The sequence below is a fragment of the Euprymna scolopes genome, chromosome 46 (assembly GCF_053919585.1).
Source record: "Euprymna scolopes isolate OS-2025 chromosome 46, ASM5391958v1, whole genome shotgun sequence".
NCBI lineage: Eukaryota > Metazoa > Mollusca > Cephalopoda > Sepiida > Sepiolidae > Euprymna > Euprymna scolopes.
Window position 1 is genome coordinate 53,522,069 of NC_136527.1, and position 16,135 is coordinate 53,538,203.

Here is a 16,135-nt window from a genome sequence, read left to right on the forward strand (position 1 = left end):
AGGATACTCTTACTTAACATCTAAATCTGACCCCCAAGATTGCCATGGGCATGGAATATGTGCCTACATCAAAGATGACTTTCCATGTGATAGGGATATCTCAAGAGAAGACCCTAATTTACCTTATATGTGCTTCCGGGTTGCACTAGCTTACACCACTGCATTTATATTTGCCCTCTATCGCCCCCACAACAGTGGAGTTACTATCTTTAGGAGTATATCTGAGAAAATTGACCACATCCTGTCTGCTCATCCTTCGGCTAACATTCACATGTGCGGTGACTTCAATATCCATAATGTGGAATGGCTGACCCACTCAAATAAAACCGATGACGAGTGGAGGTTCTGTCATGATTTTGCCATTGCCTGTGACCTTACTCAGATTTTTCACGAACCCACCCGTGTACCCGATACTAACGGTCAGTATGCAAGCCTTCTAGACCTTTTCCTCACAACTTCACTGAGCTGTGTTCATGTTCTGTTCTATCTCCTCTGTGATCCTCCGACCACTCTGTTGTAGCAGTTAAGATAAAAATGAAATGTAATAAGTCTTCAGACGTACCTCTCCACCGTACTGTATATTGATACTCTATGGTTGACTGGGATAGCTTCCGTACATTCATATCTGATCTACCTCTGCATTCCATGTTTTAAAAAGGATGTGTCCTCTATGGTATCAGACCTGACCGAATGGTTAATCGTAGGATTCATACAATCCAAAATATTCTAACAAAAACCTACCACTCAGCCATGGTTCTCCTCTGAATGTGCTGCTGCCATCGCGCACAGAAATTACTTTTTTCCATAGCTACCAACGTAATAGATATACGGAGACTAAAGCTGCTTTCAGGACTGCCAGCAACCACTGTAAAAGATCAATAAAAAATACAAGAGAGCTATCTGCTCAATCCGTTAAATCCAAAGTAGCTGAGCAGCAGCTTGGTTCCTACCAGTTCTGGCAAATAGCTAATAGGATCTTGAACAGAAGCGTGCGTTCTATCCCAACTATCATCAATGGACCTGAGGTCATTTCGTCAGTATCAGACCAGGTCAGACTATTCGACAAGAACCTTGGAGCTAATTCTCTCATATGTGACAAAGGCCATCAACTCCCCGTATTTCCTACTATAACAGACAACATACTATGCAACATACAAATACCTGTGCCTGAGGTCGCCAAGCTAATCAAAAACCGTGATTCCAGTAAAGCAACTGGCCCTGATGGAATTCCAGTTATAGTGATGAAAAAGCACCAACTAGAACTTGACCCCATACTTACAAAACTGTTTAAGCGTTGCCTTAAGGAGAAGTGGTTTCCAACACCCTGGAAAACCTCAGCAGTATGCCCTGTATTTAAGAACTCAGGTTAAAAGTCATCTCACTCTCAGTACAGACCAATAAGTCTCCTATGTGTCATGAGTAAGATGTTGGAATTTCATATTAAATAAAGAAGTAGTCAACCACCTCAACAGAAACAATCTTCTTTGTGATATGCAATATGGTTTCCGCTCTACAAGATCTACATAGGATTAGTGAATCTCTTGACAAAGGCTTCCTTTCCAGGGCAATTGCTCTTGACATATCGAAGGCCTTCGATAAAGTATGGCATAAGGGCCTACTTCACAAGATTTCCAGCTACGCTATAACTGGAAATGTTTTCTCAATCATTAAATCATTTCTCTCTGATAGGATCATAAGAGTAGTGGTTGATGGGCAGAAATCAGAAGCCCACTGTATTAATGCTGGAGTCCCCCAGGGGTCCATTCTGGACCCAACTCTCTTCTTGATCTACATCAATGATTTCCCAAAACACATACTTAAATCATTCGTTGACATCTATGCTGATGACACGACCATCTATGGCAACACATCAAAGGCCATAAATGACAAAGTTCTCTATAATTCTTTCTCCTCTGATCTTGAGCGCGTGGTACAGTGGGGGAAGAGGTGGCTGGTCACTTTTAATGCATCTAAAAACAAGCTTCTATCTTTACATCATCAACGCTCTGATCCCTATCTGGCATCAATTTAAATAGATGGCTCTCATCTTGGGGAGGCTCCATGTTTTGACAAGCTTCTGGGTTTGACCTTTATTCCTGATCTGAAATGGAACACGTGCATCAAGTCTGTTGCCAAGGACGCTGGGAAAATGGTGGGATCCTTCTACCGCTCCAGAAGATATCTCACTACTGATGCAATTCTCTATCTGTATAAAAGCCAGGTATGTCCAAGGATGGAGTACTGCTGCCACATCTGGGCAGGAGCTGCTAAAAACAGCCTAGCTTGCCTTGACAGAATACAAAATAGACTTCGTGGTTTAGTGGAGATGCCCTTTTCTCTTCACTGGAACCTCTCTCCCACAGAAGAGACGTTGCGAGCCTGTCTTTGTTTTATCGTTATTTCCTGGCAAATGCTCGTCTGAGCTCCAATCTCTCGTCCCCCCTCGCCAATCCTTCACAAGAAACACCCGTCTGGCTGAAACTACTGTCAATAATTTTCCCCACTCTTTATCTGTGCCTAAATCCAAACCTAGATTCCATGAGCAGAGCTTCTTTCTCAGAAGTGCACGACTGTGGAACTCTCTTCCGTTTGCCTCTTTCCCACCCGACTACAACTTGGATGTCTTCAAATCCAACATAAACAAATTCCTGACAAACCGCCCCCTTAAGTAAAACACACTATCAAATCTCCAATACTAATGATTACTAGAATACTATCTCATTGATTACTGTACACGCAATAACCCTTATCCCTGAGTGGATTCCAGGCCTTGATAAGTGGTGACCCCATGTAAAAAAAAAATTTGCAACATAACTCATAGAGATATAAATCATTGCATATGTAACATTTCTATAAGATTAGACAAACGGAAGTGGGTCAAGGTCATTACTTATTGAACGTTCCTCAGATTTAAAAAAATCATGCACAATAAACATATATATGAAAACAACAATGATAAAAGGTTTAAATCTTAAGTAGATATTTAGACATAAATACTTGATATAAAATAAATTGCAAACAAAAATGTAAAAACTGTTAAAACGTGAAATCCTCACAAAGGCTCAATTTCTTAATTAACTAATTTCAAAGACTTGTAAATCAGGAACCACAATTAGTTCAGAGTTGTAATTTGCAACATAACTAATAGTGGTGGCCCCCCTGTAAAAAAATAGAGATATAAATCATTGCATATGTTCATGTTTGTACAAAAAATATGTTCAGTGTTTCTTATTTTACATTCAATTCATTAACAGTTGTATGTCTTTACATTTACTTGGCTAGCATGTGTGCATGCTTCAAAGGGTCGGTTGTGTAACAAAAAATAAAAAGAATAACTACAATGGTTGTTCGCATGTTTGTCTAAAGCTGATTTTATAAAAACTGTTAAGATGTGACCTCGGCATAAATGTTGTATGTTCTTTCATTTTAAAGATTTACATGAGAATAAAAAATGTGTTTATTTAAAGAAAAGTATTAACTAAATCAAACGATCATATTATTTTCTCTCCTGTAGATATGTGCAAGTAAACTTGAAAAGTGTTGAGTTTTGGAGTCGGACGATTTGACAACATAATGTCACGTTTTGGAGTTAATAGTTTTTACAACAGAATGTCTTCTTGTGGATGTAATAGTTTTGACAACAAAATATCGACTTGTGGAGTTAATAGTTTTGACAACAAAATGTCGACTTGTGGAGTTAATAATTTTAACAACAGGGTGTGTTGTGGATTTGGACATTTTGAAAACAAAGTGTAACTTTTGGAGATGACAGTTTTCAAAACAGAATGTTGACTTTTTGAATTGGAAGTTTTAAAAACAGTGTCGAATTAATCTGATAAGTCGAAAGACTCAGAAATCAAAGGGGTCCTTACCTGGGGCTCACACTTGAACTCTATAAGAGATACATAGATATTTGTATGTTCTATTAAAGTTCTTTTGTATTCAATATATTTTTGCATATGACACAACAAATGTTCCTTTTATACAAATCTCTCTTGTACTTGGTTCACCAGGTATATTTTTAAAATTCTTTTGTCTGATTTAAGTTCCTCCTATAATTACTGGAATATAGATTTTCTGAAGATTACAGTTTCTTTTCTGTCGTACATAAAACCCTGGTATTTCGTTATATTTTTTCTCACTCTGTTTAACCAAATTGTAGAGTCACAGTCGATGGTTTATATGTCTAACTGTTGTTCCCAGGACTTGTTACAGCATTCAATATTCAACATTTTACAGATGATGTGGATATATTTACACAATCCATTGTATTTCATTGTATAGTAGCCATCCTCTAGCAAATGTCAAATGGCTCAAACTAACTTCTCTCTTGCACAAACTACACTTGTCATGCTGAGATCCTTCATCTTATTATGGAAGATCATCAGATATTGTTTCCCATATGTGTTAGCATATGATGAAATAAATCTGACCTCTGTCAAAAGGAACCAGGTACTTCAAAAGAATGTGGTTTGTCTCTTTTCTTTTGATTTTCCTCGGGTTGAGGCATTCTACCGAATGCCAAACATTCTCCCATGATTTTAGTTACTCTAACCAAGAGATCGTTTTTACGATCCTAACCGTCCTTTTAAGTGCAATCATTTGTATTTCTTTTGCACTTGGTTCATGGGGTATATTTGCCAGACAATTTTTGAAATTCTTTTTCATTAGCCTGGTTGCTTCTATAATGACTGCTATGATTGATACCTTCTTAAGATTCCAATTTCTTTTCATGTCGTACATAGGTCCTTGGTATTTTCTCCCTCTCTGCTCTGTTAGAGTCAGCATCATACAGGATGCTTATTTCAACCAGGGTTGCCACATTCTCCTTCTAGTCTCATATCACTATGTCAGGGTAATGTATGTGTTTTCATATGACTTAACAAGTTTGACTTCTGTGCAAAAGAAGAACTACAAATTTTACATGAATGTGGCTTGCCTCCTGTATGTGTTTTCATATGACTCAACAAATGTGACCTCTGTGCAAAAGAGGAGCCACATACTTCACAAAAATGTGGTTTCTCTCCCGTATGTGTTCTCATATGAGTCAATAAATTTGTCTTCCATGCAAAAGAACAACCACATACGTCACAAGTGTGTGGTTTCTCTCCGGTATGTATTTTTACATGACTCAACAAACTTGACTTCCATGCATAGGAAGAACCACAAACTTCACAAGAATGTGGTTTCTCTCCTGTATGTGTTTTCATATGACTCAACAAATTTGACTTCCATGCAAAAGAAAAACCACATACTTCACAAGAATGTGGTTTCTCTCCTGTATGTGTTTTCATATGACTCAACAAACTTGACTTCTCAGCAAAAGAAGAACCACATACTTCACATGAATGTGGTTTCTCTCCCGTATGTGTTTTCATATGATTCAACAAATTTGACTTCTGTGCAAATGAATAACTACATATTTCACAAGAATGTTTTTTGTCTCCTGTATGTTTTTTCATATGATTAAACAAATTTGATTTCCGTGCATATGAAGAACCGCATACTTCACAAAGATATGGTTTCTCTCCTGTATGTGTTTTCGTATGATACAACAAAGTTGACTTATTTGCAAAAGAAGAACCACATATTTCACAAAAATGTGGTTTCTCTCCTGTATGTGTTTTCATATGATTCAACAAAGTTATCTTCTGTGCAAAAGAAGATCCACATACTTCACAAGAATGTGGTTTCTCTCCCGTATGTGTTTTCATATGAGAAAATAAATGTGACTTCCATGCAAATGAATACCCACATACTTCACAAGAATGAGGGTTGTCTCCCATGTTTGCTTGCATCTAATTCCACAAAAATTTTATGCAATGGATAGTGTGATAAATTCCAATGACGAAATTTCCTTATGATGCTTTAATGAAGTTGTTTTCATTGCACAAATTCTGGAAATATAAAATACATTTTAAAAAATACATTTCATTTCGTGAAATTGAATTTTTTATGTTAATTTTCATAAATATAAATTTATTATTAATGAAATTCAAAACAAAACGTGTATAGTTTTAATCAATACTGGTTGGTTAATTTGTTTCTATTTTCAAATATTTAACTAACTTTTTTACATTCTTTATTTTTAGAGATGAAGATTGATTAATCATTTTATTTTGATTCTTCAGAACACTATTTTCATCTTGGGTGTTATTTTCACAACGTTTCTATGTTACCTCCGATCTCATTCAGGTGTATTTTGTTGAACTTGGAATCTTTCTCTTGAACGCACAACTCTATACAAATTCTGGTGTTTATTTGTTTGTTTAACCAGCATATCGACTTTTTTGGGGTCAATTAATGCTGTATATATCATTTTAAATTATTTGATACTTCTGAAGTCTATCAACATTCTTTGGGTCATTTAATACGGTTTCAAATTTTTTTCCAAGTCGATTTTCGCTGGGTATATTCGGGTAATATTTTGGAACAGTTTGTTATTTTATGGCGTTTATATTTTATGGTAAAGGTTTGCTCTTTTTAGGAAATTTAGAAAAGTTTTGGGGCTTTCTTTTTTGAAGAGTTCTTTTAAGTTTGTTGCCTTGTAGTAGTGTTGACGGATTTGTGTGAGGTCATAGCAATCAAGTAAAAGGTGTTTCACTGTATAAGGTTTGTGACATGGTATACTGTTGAGAGGTTCTTCACTTTTTAGTATGTAGAATGAGTTATGTAGGTGCCTCCTATCCGGTTATGTGATAAGGCTACTTCGTTGTAGGATTTTCTGGGATTTAGTAGGGTTTTTTAAGTATAATTTGGAAGAGTTTGTTGTTTGGCGATCGTTCCAGTCATTGTGAACAACACAAGAGCATGCTACTCTCATGTTTTAAACAAAGGATGCCATTAGATAATTTTAAATCCTATTTTCCGTCTCAATGAGGATTGAAACTTCAACGTTCAGGAGTATGTAACTTACAACTGAATTTTACCAAGTACTCTAACCATAGCAGCACAGATTCTAGCAGACAATACGAGTAGGAATTTATTTGTTTTTAGATGTTATCACTATTTATTACTATATATTATATTTAGGCACTGGATTCTAAAGCCAGCTTGATCTTCACCGTTCTTCTCCATCTATAATTTATACTTCATTCCATAAAGACAAAAATGAAAGAAAAAAATATTGTTATGTTAATGTAAATAAAAAAATAAAAACAAAAATGAAAAAATAAAATGCACATATCATACTGAAAGGATAAGTGACCTATGGAATACATTCGACACTGATTTTAAATGTTGTACGATGTTTGTTGTTGATTATTTTGTTTTGTTGATTTTAAAAAGATATATATATATATATATATATATATATATATATATATATATATATATATATATATATATATATATATTATACTGATTCTGATTGTTGGACAGTTTCGTTATTATATTTGTTTTGTATTGCAATAATTGTTTTGTTAGATTGTGACAAAAAGAAGGGTGAATTGATGAGACACTCGAGAGCGTTGAGACAGACAGGTAATGTAAAAAATATATATGTAAATAGTTTTTTTTTGCAAAATAGAGAGGGGAGGGATGTCGTGTGTTGAATATGCACACAAAGCAACACATGACAGCTCATAACAAACGCATAGAACGATGGGGTCTGTTTGTCAGTATTGATATTGTCAGTGGTAGAAAGGTTAACTATTTGACGCATGTCAGTGGTAGAATAATCCACAGTGTGTGTCAATTTTTTTATTGCATATCCTTAATCGTCTTTTCTCTCTCTTCTTCTTCATATATAGACAAAGCCCTTTTACATATGCAGGTAGAGAAAAGAAGGAATTTTTGTTAGTTTCATATGATTGTAGGGGATTTTTCAGTCATAAACAGAAGAAAAATAAAAGTCCATAACAATAGCAAAGTGGGAGTAACAGCAGTAGTAATAAATAACAAGAAGAATTAACAATGAAAAATACAATCCAACACCAAGAAAAATTAATAATGAATCCCACTTATTGAAAAACTAAAATAATCTCAGTTTTTAAACAACTTTCAAAATCCCTGGATAAAGCAAATTTCCAGAAGGATCTTACCAGCTGAAATAAATTATGAAAGATATTAGAGATATAATACTCAGATTTTATTTAAATGCTGCATATATAATTCAGCTATACAAAAACACATGTTCTTGTAATATAACGTACTTTGTGCTACTGAGAGAAAATCAGTAGCAGCCGTAGGTTTGCTGACTACTGAAAATATAAGCAGCTGCCGCCTTAGCACATATGCAAATAAAGCAAGTGTGCATATGCTGATGTCATAGGAAGAAGAAGAGAAAAAAGCAGAAAAAAGGACACGATGAGAAAAGACAGCAATCAAACGTATTTTGACTCATATGCAGTTGTAACGCAGGTGAGGAAAATGACAAATACAAAAAGGGCATTTCTGACAGAGATGTAAAACATGCAAGTGATATATTTTTAAACATAGTCAAGAGCGTTGTTGGAAATCACTGGATTAAATGCTTGTGTATTCACCTAAAATAATCATATTTTATGTCTTTCCTTCTAAATTTGTTCCTGCGATGGTATCAGATTATGTGCAGGTGCGAGTTTTTTTTTTAAATGCATGGTTCGAGTGCAAGAGCTTCATTACATACTCTCATCTCTATAAATGATCAGTAAGATTCGAAACCAAAATCCCAGTGAATTTGAATATTTGTTGTGTAAGCTGTGCAGATTACTGCATGTACGATCACAATCCAGTAAGTAAATATTCAACAAGTGTTATTTTTACAATGTTTGCATAATAAATAACACTCAAGATGAGAACAGTAGTCTTAATAATCTAAATAATACAATGAATCATTCCTAATCTAAAAACTTTAAAAACGTAATATTGTAATTTGTTTAAGAGTCATGATTATGTTTTAAAGGTTTGTTGCTTCGTTTAATGATCTTTCCAACCACCGCCCGCAATCCTTTACAATGACGACTTTTATCAATTTTTTGGAGAATGCTGAAAACGAATATGTACTTAAAAAAATGGTGCAGAGAAATAGTTTTCATGATATTAAAAATTTACTTTTTCAAAGAGTGAAGGATCTGATTTAAATATGAATTAAACGTAAATGAGCACCCACTTTATGGCCACCTAGGGAATGGGTCAATTTTTTCCTTTGTTTTGGGGCGAAAAATATTTTTCGTTTTCTTTTCTGATTTCCTCTGTCAATAAAGACACAAGGATATTAAAAAACAAAAATAAAGTATAATCTGTATAAAAATACGTGTACTTCCTCATGTTATCAGTAGTGACCATTTTCGTTTGCAGCAAATTTAAATGCGATATTCGAAAACCTAAAGAAGTTGTAATATTAAAGTTAAGGTGAAAAGGCCAACAAAATAAATAAAAAAGTTATCACCATGTGGCCAGAAAGTGGTTTCTTATTTTACATTAAATTTATATAGAAAATGTGAGAAAAAAAAGTTAAACTCACCTGACTTGAGGAGGTTGATGATCGGACTAAAAACCGGTGACGTTTGACTCGTGCTTAGATCTACTGCTGCTGCTGCTTCTGATGGAAGTGTTTGCATATGAATGACTGTTACTAACTATTTAAAGGATTGGGACAGGGTCTGCTTAGATGACGGAAACTTTCAGTGGACATTATTTATTGCCGATAATAAGAGTACAGACGCACAGGTTGGTCTCCTAGCCTCGTGTTTCTTGAGTTCTGATCAGAGCTGGGGTTGCGATCCTGCAAAATTTTGCAAAGGTTGTCCCCAGCCCAACTCTGATCTGCCTACTTTATTGTTGTTGGAGAATTTTCGAAAAAAACTGATTCCCACCTTTTGAAAAAGTAATTTCCTCATGAAAAGTAATTTTCTGCGTCACTTTTGAAGTATATATTCGTTTTTAGCACACCTGAAAAACTATAAAATAATCCGCTGAAAAAAATGAAAAAATAAAACTTTTTACTTTAAACTCATGAAACAATTAAAAATACATAAAATTTATAAAATTATTTTTTTTTGGTAAAAGACGAAAAGTTTTTTTATGTTTAAGTCAATATTAAAAAAGCAATCGACATCAAAAAGTGTTCAATGATAAATCAACATTTTCATTAGGATTATTCGTTTGGTAAAAGTAGTTATCTCCCTTACAATTTTAACGTATTCTAAAAATGCGCACAAATCGATACTAAATTCATGTAGTAATACTTACGTTTTTGTTTTATAATCTGCTTTCGATTAACTTTATCTGCTTTTATAAAGGAAACGATTTTTCAAATGTGATTGACTTTACAAACTCAAGTTAACATTCAAGATGATGAACGGAAGAGCAAGTTCGCAGAAAATAAAATTAAAGAGGAAAATTAAAAAAAAAATCATTTCAAAATAGAGCCGATGTATATGGTGAATATCATCACGGATAAAATTAATATTATTTTATTTAACATTTTAATATTTACATGAGAAAGAAAAGAAAAGAGTACAAGCTTCATCTTCATTAATTCTCTAATTCGTGGCACATGCAATTTAATGGCGGAAACTGATAACAGGTGAACATAGTTTAGAAAGCCGACTTATCATATTTTTATGTATTTCCGATTATCTCTTCAATGTGTTTTGAAAGATTAAAGTCTAAAGTTAACTTCTACGTGTGTGACTCTTTGTTCACACATTCATAATCAGCATCTATCAATTTTTAGGACCAAGGTTGCAAGTGCAGGAATCTCTTGAAATCAAAGGTAGTAGAGTATCTGCAAAACCGTTAAAAGTAAATTTAACAAGATCACAGATTAATAGAAGGTTTCCACCAAGGCACATCCTCACAAACATAAAATAAAAATAGCTGTTTTCTAGGTTGGCAGTATTTTTGCGAACAGTTGGCTGAGATGGCGGAAATTTTCTGTTTCTATGTCTATCCTTGTAGCCATGTCACTAGTAAGGGTGCTGGAGGTAAACGTTTTGTCTGGGCTGACGTTATCCGCCTGATAGTCAGGGACCCGAACCTTGGATTAACCACTAAGGAGGCTGTCCTATCAGCAGGTGCAAAGTACTGGGGCTGCTGTATTGCCATTTGGTGAATGGATTCTGGACCATGCAGTAGCTTCTGGTGGGGCCTCTCGATGCCATACTAGTGGGTAATTGTTACGGCTTTACCTTATCATTAGCTACAAATAAAAAAAAAAAATTCTTCGTTTCTTTTTCTCTCTTAATTTCCCCTCTCTGTCCTGCTCTAAGTAAATCTGTCGACCTAGTCCACAAATTCCAAAATTTCATCATGACAAGTTTCAAGAAAAAATACACGATTAAACCCGGTTCTCCAACTTCCAACGTAGACCCCTACTACCATGTCTCCTTCTCCAACATCAGGGGTCTTCGTTCTAACCTTCCAGAGGTTGAAACCCAATTACAGGAGACTAAACCAGACCTTTTATTTTTAAGTGAAACTGGCATTGGACAGGCTATTTCCCTAGATGAGTTTGCAATTTCAGGATACTCTAACTTAACTTCTAAATCTGACCCCCAAGATCGCCATGGGCATGGAATATGTGCCTATATTAAAGATAGCTTTCCATGTGGGAGGGACATCTCCAGGGAAGATCCTAACTTACCCTATATGTGCTTCCGGGTTGCTTTAGCTCACACTACTGCATTTATATTTACTCTCTATCGCCCCACAACAGCGGAGTTACTATCTTTCAAAGCATATCTGAGAAAATTGACCAAGTCCTTTCTACTTATCCTTCAGCTAACATTCACGTATGTGGAGACTTCAATGTTCACAACGTCGAATGGTTGACCCACTCAAACAAGACCGATGATGAGGGGAGGTTCTGTCATGATTTCTCCATTGCCTATGACCTCACTCAGATTGTTCAGGAACCTACCCGTGTGCCCGATAATGACGGCCAGTATGCGAGCCTACTAGACCTTTTTCTCACAACTTGCCCTGAACTATGTTCAGTTTCTGTTCTGTCGCCTCTTGGATCTTCCGACCACTCTGTTGTATCAATTAAGATAAAAATGAAATGTAATAAGTCCCCAGACGTACCTTTTCATCGTACAGTATATCGATACACTAAGGCTGACTGGGATAGCTTCCGTACATTTATATCTGATCTACCTCTGCATTCCATGTTTAAAAAGGATGTGTCCTCTATAGTATTAGACCTAACTGAATGGTTAATTGTAGGTATTGACCATTTCATACCCTCTAAAAAGTTTCAGCAAAAACCTAACAGCCAGCCATGGTTCTCTCCAGAATGTGCTGCTGCCATTGCGCACAGAAATCACTTTTTCCACTGCTTCAAACGTAATAGATGTATGGAAACTAAAGCCGTTTTCAGGACTGCCAGCAACCATTGTAAGAAAGTAATAAGGAACGCAAGAGTGTTGTATGCTCAATCTGTTAAGTTTAAAGTAGCTGAGCAGCGGCTTGGTTCCCACCAGTTTTGGCAAATAGCAAACAGAATCCTGAACAGAAGCGTGTGCTCCATCCCAACTATTATCAATGGACCTGAGGTAATCTCGTCAGCATCAGACAAAGCCAAACTCTTTGTCAAGAACTTTGCAGCTAATTCTACCCTTTGCGACCAAGACCGCCAACCCTCAATATTTCCTCCTGTATCAGAAAACACGCTATGTGATATACGTATATCTGTACGTGATGTTGCGAAGCTAATCAAAAACCTTGATTCGAGTAAAGCAACTGGCTCTGATGGTATTCCAATTATAGTACTCAAAAAACTTCAACCTGAATTAGCGCCCATACTTACAAAACTGTTTAAACGTTGTCTTAAGGAGAATAGTTTCCCATCTCCCTGGAAAATCTCATCAGTATGCCCTGTATTTAAGAATTCAGGTGATCGCTCATCCCCCTCTCAGTACAGGCCAATAAGTCTCCTGTGCGTCATGAGTAAGTTGCTAGAATCTGTGTTAAATACAGAAGTAATCAAACATCTCAACAAAAATAACCTTCTTAGTGACACTCAATATGGTTTCCGTTCTGCTAGATCTACAGCAGATGTCCTTACAGTTATATCGCATAGGATTAGCAAATCTCTCGACGGTGGCAATCTTTCTAGGGCAATTGCTCTTGACATATCTAAAGCCTTTGATAGGGTATGGCATAAAGGTCTACTTCATAAGATCGCTAGCTATGGTATAGCTGGAAAAGTCTTCTCAATTATTAAATCATTTCTTTCTGATAGGTTCATAAGAGTAGTAGTTGATGGGCAAAAATCAGAAGCTCACAGTATTAATGCCGGTGTCCCTCAGGGATCCATCCTTGGCCCAACTCTTTTCCTGATCTACATTAATGATCTTCCAAACCATATCCTTACATCATTTGTAGACATTTATGCTGACGACACTACCATTTATGGTAGCACATCTAAGACAGTAAACGACCAAGTTCTCTCCAATTCTCTCTCCTCTGATCTTGAGCACGCAGTACAATGGGGAAAGGAGTGGCTGGTTACTTTTAATGCATCTAAAACCAAGCTTCTCTCTTTACATCATCAACATTCTAATCCACATTTGTCATCAATTGAAATGAATGGCTCTCGTCTTCAGGAGGCCTCAAGTTTTGACAAGCTTCTGGGCTTGACCATTACTCCTGATCTTAAATGGAACACGTATATCAAATCTGTTGCCAAGGCCGCTGGAAAAATGGTGGGATCTTTCTATCGATCCAGTAGATATCTCACTGCTGATGCTATTCTCTACCTATATAAGAGCCAGGTACGTCCAAGGATGGAATACTGTTGCCACATCTGGGCAGGAGCTGCTAGAAAGTACTTGTCCTGCCTTGATAGAGTTCAAAATAGACTTCGTAGCCTCGTAGGAGATGTCCTTTTCTCCTCCTTGCAACCTCTATCTCACAGAAGAGATGTTGCGAGTTTGTCTCTGATGTATCGTTATTTTCATGGAAAGTGTTCAACTGAGCTTCAATCTATGGTCCCCCCTCGCCAAACTTTCACAAGAAACACTCGTCTAGCTGTAAACACTATCAATAATTTCCCCCACTCTTTATCTGTGCCTAAACCTAAACGTAGATTCCATGAACAAAGCTTCTTTCTTAGAACTGCACGCCTGTGGAATTGTCTTCCGTTTTCCTGCTTTCCGGCTGACTACAATATGGATGTGTTCAAGTCTAAAGCAAATAAGTTCTTGATGAGCCGTTCCATATAAGTTATTAAATTTACCAAATTTTCATTACTAATGATTACTATATTGACCAATTTCTACTGTACACTCTTTAACCCTTATCCTTGAGTGGCCTCTGGGCCTTGATAATGTGGTGATGCCTTTGTAAAAAAAAGAAAAAAAAAAAAAAAAAAGAGAAATAACTTCGGAAAATAACGACACTTGAAAAAGAACTCGAAATCAATGTATTAATGTCAAATAACAACATTTATTTACGTGTTAGGAATATTAATTCAAATCGTTCAAACGTAAATGTTTTCTTGTCACGCGTGTTCATTATGTACGCTTGGCTAAATGAGGATCTCGTGAGAATAGCATGAAGTTTAAGATTACTGATCTTTATTAACAGAGTGTCACACGTGGCTTGAAATGAAGTTGAATTTTTTTTTAGAGAAAAACAGTCATTAAACCATGCAATCGAAATTTTTGTGGTAATTGTTATCATTAAAACCACATTAAATATTTTTTTAATATTATTTTTTTCAAATATTGAATGAATACTGCTTATCGTAATGTTCCTGAAATATTAAAAATATTTTTAATTGTTAACATCTACAATGTTTTATTTTTTATATAAAAAAAGCAAACAGAAATTCATGCGTTTTTTTTTTAATTTAAAAAGACAATAATTTGCGATTTTAGTCATCATATCGATGTCACTGGACACATGTATCCATAAAAATAAAACTGAGTTTTTAAAGAAAAGGAAATAATAAATTCCATTTAATAATTGGTATTTTAAAGTTTATTATCCATTTTCATATTAAGTTAAATGAAATGATAAAAAATATAAATAAATAAGCCACGATAAAATATTTAGTTTTATATACAAATAACGATTTACTAAACGACGTTTTATTTACTGGATATTTTTCCGGCATTCACCGGAAGTTATTATCTTCCCTAGTAAGTTTGATTTGTTTATATTTTTAACCTTTTTGATTAACGCACTCATATTGAGAGTAGATACGGTAAAAACAAAAACAATGAAAGAAAAGCAAACAAACAAAAATATTGTTAAGAACACAAAGACAAAAGATAAGAATCAGGAAGTCGTATGCTAATTAACACGTCAAAAAAAAAAAAAGAAAAAGAAAAAAGTGAGAGAAAAACGCACACACAAAACGAGAAGTTATAAAAGGCTGAATGGGGAGTCGTTTTCGTAAAGAAATGAACAACACAACTAGAAGTAAGGGGGCCGGACTTGTGGGTAAAGAAAATAAACAAAGTTAGTAGTTAAGATGAAATAATAAAAAACGTTAACAATATTAAAAAGAAGGAGATATATAATGTTTCTTACCGGAGATGACTTAAAATAACGAAGGACAACAGAAGATAAAAGATAAAGACATATGGGAGCTAAAAAGGCTGCTGTCTACAATTACACTTAAAGAAAAAACACCGGTCGAGCTGCCGGTGTCGAGTCAGGGGAAACTCTATAAGAAAAAAATGTCGGTCAAGGGAGAGAACTGTTGAAGGGGCTAAACTAAGGGACATAATTCATACAAAATAGATGTTAAAAAAATCCACACACTTTTATAATTACTATAATTTATTTGTATTTAAAAAAAAATATTAAAAAGACGATTTAACAGTTAATCTTGGAACTTTACTGTTTTGTAAGTAAGCTATTTGTAATGAAATCGATTTCGAACCTAATTTTCACTTTTAAAATATTCGTCCATTTTCTGATGGAACAAATATTTTAAAAGTGAAAATAAAGTTCGAAATCGCTTTCATTATATATATATATATATATATATATATATATATATATATATATATATATATATATATATATATATATATATATATATATTAAATAAAAAGTGGCTTATTTAACAAAACAGTAAAGTTATAAATATATATGCACTTTCGTAAATAATTGAATTCATTCAAAAACGTATCGCTAAAACAAAAACAAACAACATCTTTCTCTCTTTCTCTTTCTCTCTCTCTCTCTCTCTCTC

General features: G+C 34.9%; 1 long non-coding RNA gene across 1 annotated transcript; it reads right to left on the minus strand.

The window, feature by feature from the left end:
* Positions 1-2,970: 2,970 nt before the first annotated feature.
* On the minus strand, positions 2,971-15,558 carry LOC145270924 (uncharacterized). The gene is made up of 3 exons (XR_013865620.1): positions 15,466-15,558; positions 9,446-9,896; positions 2,971-5,897 (listed from the first exon to the last, which is right to left on the minus strand). It is a non-coding gene; the product is annotated as an uncharacterized LOC145270924 (long non-coding RNA).
* Between the last annotated feature and the right edge of the window lie 577 nt (positions 15,559-16,135).